Source organism: Penaeus vannamei, chromosome 1 (genome assembly GCF_042767895.1).
Source record: "Penaeus vannamei isolate JL-2024 chromosome 1, ASM4276789v1, whole genome shotgun sequence".
In the NCBI taxonomy this organism is placed as follows: domain Eukaryota; kingdom Metazoa; phylum Arthropoda; class Malacostraca; order Decapoda; family Penaeidae; genus Penaeus; species Penaeus vannamei.
This window is the reverse complement of record NC_091549.1, coordinates 6,153,752-6,158,751: the sequence shown is the minus strand read 5'-3', so window position 1 is coordinate 6,158,751 and position 5,000 is coordinate 6,153,752. Positions and strand designations below refer to the sequence as shown.

Here is a 5,000-nt window from a genome sequence, read left to right as displayed (position 1 = left end):
GAGAGAGGGAGAGAGAGAGAGAGAGAGAGAGAGAGAGAGAGAAAAGAAAGAGAGAGAGAGAGAAAGAATAGACAGAAGAATGAGTAAAAAATAGAGAGAATATACCCATTTCTCCCTCATTACATCCCTATCATCCCCTCGTCCTTAACCCTCACCCTCCCTCCTCCTTCTCCCTTCCCGCTCCCCTCCCTCTCCCTTCTCCCCCCTCCTCCCCCTCCCTCACCCCTCCCCTCCCGCTCCTCTCCCTCCCCTCCTCCCTCCCTCCCTTCCCCTTCCCACTTCCCTTCCCCTCCCCCCTCCTCCTTCCCCTCCCCCTCCACTTCCTCCCCCTCCTCCCTCCCTCTTCCCCCTCTCCCCTCCTCCTCTCCCCTCCTCCTCCCTCCTCCTCCATCCTCCCCTCCCCCATCCGCAAGTGGCACCCAGGAGGCCTCTTCAGCTCGCAAGGGAGTTTACTTTACAAACACTTGTTTCCCAAGGACTCTGGTGCGGGTGGCGGTTACCTCATCGTTCTTCATCTTCTTCTTCTTCTTCAAACTTTCTCTCTTTTTTTTTTTTCCTCTTTACCTTCCTGGATGCTTCTTTACTTATTTTTTGTTGTTGTTTTGTTTTTAGTCCTATCCTGTTTTGTTTTGTTTTTCTTAGCCTCATTTTTTTTCGTCTTTTTTCTCGTCTTTTTTTCTCACTCTCTCCTTCCTTCTTCACTTCGTTCCCTTAGCCTTCCCCTTTTCTCTCCTTCCTCCCTTTCCCTTCGCTTTTCTTCCGTTATCCCGCTCCCCCTTTCTCTTCCCTTTCCCCTTCCCCTTCACATTTCCCTCACCTTCCTTCCCTCCCTTCCCTTCCTTTACCCTGTCTACTTCTTCCTCTCCCTTTTCCTTCCTACCTTTCCTTAACCCATCACTTCCTTATCCCCCTTTCCTCCACTTCTTCCCTTCCCCCTTTTCCCTCCTTACCCTCCCCTCCCCCCTTCCCCCCTCACATTCCCCTCCATTCCTTCACTCCTAACCCTCCTTCTTCCCTGACCCCTTCCTCCTCCACCTTCCCCCCTCTTTCCCCCCTCTCCACCTTCCCCCCTTTCCCCTCCTTCCCCTTCCCCTCCTCCTCATCCCCCCTCCTCATTCCCCTCCTCCCCCCTCCACCTTCCCCCCTCCTTCTTCCCTGACCCCCTCCCTCCTCCACCTTCCCCCCCTCTTTCCCCCCTCCTCCACCTTCCCCTCCTCCTCCCCTCCCCCTCCTCCTCCACCTTCCCTCCTCCTCCCCTCCCCCTCCTCCTCCACCTTCCCCTCCTCCTCCTCTCCCTTCCTCTCCTCCTCCACGCCCTCCCCCTTCCTCCTGCACCTTCCCCTCCACCTTCCCCTCCTCCTCCTCCACCTTCCCCTCCTCCTCCTCCACTTTCCCCTCCTCCTCCACCTTCCCCCCCTCCTCCTCCACCTTCCCCCCCTCCTCCCGTCCCCCCTCCTCCTCCACCTTCCCCTCCTCCTCCCCCCCCCTTCTTCCTGCACCCCCCTCCTCCTCCTCCACCTTCCCTCTCCTCCCCTCCCTCTCTCCTCCGCCACCTTCCCCCCCTCCTCCCGTCCCCCCTCCTCCTCCACCTTCCCCTCCTCCTCCATCTTCCCTTCCTCCTTTCCTCTCCTAGGACCGTTCCAAAAATTCCTACTCCTACCATCGACAATCACACTAACATGCAAATATTCCAAGAGTGAAAAAATACTGTGAGGGGGAAGGAGGAGGGGAGGGAAGGAGGAGAGGGAGGGAAGGAGGGAGGAAAGGGAAGAAGGAAGGAGGAGGAAGAGGGAGGGGGAAAGGAGGGAAGGAGAGGGGGAAGGGGGAGGGAAGAAGGGGGAGGAAAAGGGAGGGAAAGGAAGGAGGAAGGGAAAAAGGAAGGGAAGAGAAGGAAAAAAGGAAGAAAGGAAAGAATCAAGGGAGAAAGGGAAGGAGAAAGAGAGTCAAGGGAGAAAGGGAAGGAAGGGGAAGAAGAAGAGAGAAATCACATCCAGAGAAGGAAGAGAAAGAGTGAAAACAGAACACAAGGAAGGAAGGAAGAAGGGAGAAAGAAGAAAAGGAAGAAAAGAAAAAAAAGAAAAGAAGGAAAGCACAAGAAACAAGGGAGAAAGGAAAGGAAGGAAAGGGAAGGAGAAAGGGAGTGCAAATTACATCCAGAGTGAAATCGCAACAGCAGAGAAAAAAAGAAAAGAAAAGAACAAGAATCAAGGGAGAAAGGGAAGGAGAAAAGGGAGCGCAAATTACATCCAGAGTGAAATCGCAACAGCAGAGAAAAAAAGAAAAGAAGGAAAGAAATAAAATCAAGGGAGAAAGGGAAGGAGAGGGAGGAGAAAAGGGAGTGCAAATTACATCCAGAGTGAAATCGCAACAGCAGAGAAAAAAAAGAAAAGGAAAGAATGAGAATCAAGGGAGAAAGGAAGGAAAGGGAAGGAGAAAAGGGAGTGCAAATTACATCCAGAGTGAAATCGCAACAGCAGAGAAAAAAAAAGAAAAGAAAAGGAAAGAATAAGAATCAAAGGAGAAACGGAAGGAAAGGAAAGGAGAAAGGGAGTGCAAATTACATCCAGAGTGAAATCGCAACAGCCACGCCCTCCACCCTCCCGCCCACACACCCGAATCGGTGCCACGCCCTCCACCCCCCCCCCCCCCCCCCGCCCACACAACCAAATCGGTGCCTGGGTCGTTTACCTCTATATTTTATTCATTCGTCAACAAGCCTCTCACAAGCTGGTCGTTGGAGCGCATTTCCCAGTGACATGAGGCCGGGCTGATTATGTCATTAAAGCCTAGGAAGTGGCGTGTTTATTCCCTTCCTTCGCCCTTGCTTGCTCGTCTTTCTCTGCCCGGGCATGCGACTATCCTCTCCTTCTCGTGTACTTCTCTTCCTCTTTCGTTGTTTGTTTTTTTCACTTTCTTTCTCTCTCTCTACTTATACTGTTTTTTTTTTCTCTCTCACTCTCTTTCTCTGTCTCTGTCTCTGTCTGTCTGTCTCTGTCTCTGTCTCTCTGTCTGTCTGCCTCCCTCACTGTCTGGCTGGCTCTTTTTCATCTCGCATCTCTCCTTTGTCTCCCTCCTTCTCTCTCTTCCCTCCTTCTCTCTCTCTCTCCCTTTCTCTCTCTCTCCCTCCTTTTCTTTCTAATCCTCCCCCTCCCTGCCTCTCTCCCTCTCTCCCTCTCTCCCTCACTGTCGCACTGCTCTTTTTTCATTACGCATTCTCCTTTGTCTCCCTCCCTCCCTTCTTCCCTCCCTCTCCTTCTCTCTCATTTCCCTGTGTCCTTTTCTTTCTAATCATCCTATCTCCGTTCTCTCTATATCCATCTATCTATTCCTGGAAGCTTCAAAGTCTGCTTTTTACTTGACAATTTTTTGCTGTTCTTTCTTTACTTATTCCAAGCCCATAAACTGTTGCTTGATTCGCGTTTTCTCTCGTCTCCTCCCCTTCTCTCTCTATCTCTCCTTCGTTCGTTCATTCGTTCTTTTTTTTTCTTTCTTTCTCTCTGTCTCTCTCTCACACACAGACACACACATACACACGCTGAGAGAGAGAGGAAGAGGGAGGGAGGGAGAGAGGGAGAGAGGGAGAGAGGGAGAGGGGAGGGGGAGAGAGGGGAGGAGGAGAGGAGAGAGGGGAGGGAGGGAGAGAGAGAGAGAGAGAGAGAGAAGAGAGAGAGAGAGAGAGAGAGAAGAGAGAGAAGAGAGAGAGAGAGAGAGAGAGAAAGGAAGAGAGAGAAAAAAGAAAGAAAGAAGAGAAAGAGAAAAGAAAGAAAGAAAAAAAAAGACATAGACAGAGACGGAGAGCGAATGAGGGGAGACAGAGAGCGAAGGAGAGGGGAAATAAACGGAAGCAGAAAGCGGAAGACAAATCGCGTCGGACCAGTATTGTTACCCTCACCCCCCCCTCCCTTCCCTCCCCCTCCCCCTCCCTCGTCTAGATTTACATAATGGCACCTTGGGGGGGAGGGAGGGAGGGAGGGAGGGATATGGGATAGGGGGTAGGAAGAGAGAGGAGAGGGGGGGAGGGGGGTAGGGCCACGTGTCCTCGTTGACTTGAAAAAAAAAAAAAAAAAAAAAAAAAAAAAAAAGCGCGACCAAGATGTCAAATCAATATCCCTCTGAGCAACAAATTCAGACACGCGTGTAAATACATTTCCAATATAAACATAAACAAACAAACACTTCACGCGGAGAATGTATTAAAATCCAAGCACCCCCCAAAAAAAAGTAAAAAAAAAACAGAGAGAATACAAAAATAGAAACAGCAAAAACAGAAAAGAAGAAACGAAAAAAAAAAAAATCCAAGCACCAAAAAAAAAGAGAATACAAAAATAGAAACAGCAAAAACAGAAAAAAATAAAATAAAAAACACACCCATTATCTCAGCCATAATACCCTCCCCCCCACTACAGCCCCTTCCCCCCCTCCTCCCCCCCAACACGTTTTCCATATCCGGTCCCGATTCATCTTAAGGGGGGAGGGGGGGGGGGGTAAAGGGAGGAGGAGGACAGATGCGGAGAGGAAAGAATCGCAACACAGAGGAGAGAGAGAGAGAGAGAGAGAGAGAGGGCGAGAGAGACAGAGGGAGAGCGAGAGCGAGAGCGAGAGCGAGAGCGAGAGGGAGGGAGGGAGGGAGCGAGGGAGGGAGGGAGGGAGGGAGGGAGGAGGAGGGAGGAGGGAGGGAGGGAGGGAGGGAGGGAGGGAGGGGAGAGAGGGAGATAGATATGGAGAGATAGAGATGAGATAGAGAGAGAGAGAGAGAGAGAGAGAGAGAGAGAGAGAGAGAGAGAGAGAGAGAGAGAGAGAGGAAGAGAGAGAGAGATAGAGAGAGAATAAATAGAAAGAGAGAGAGAGAGAGAAAGGGGGAGGGAGAGTAAGAAAAAGAAAGGAAGAGAGTGGGAGAGAGGAAAGGGAGGATAGAGGGACAAACTGTGAGGGCGAGGGAGGGAGCGGGAGCGAAGGAGGGAGACACGAGACAGGGAGACAGGGAGGCAAGGAGGAAATAG

The 5,000-nt window shown here is 51.2% G+C and overlaps 1 protein-coding gene across 3 annotated transcripts in view; it reads right to left on the bottom strand.

Moving 5' to 3' along the window:
• Positions 1-5,000, bottom strand: part of LOC113812218 (uncharacterized) — a 632,290-nt gene that overhangs the window by 24,167 nt on the left and 603,123 nt on the right. The window lies entirely within an intron of this gene.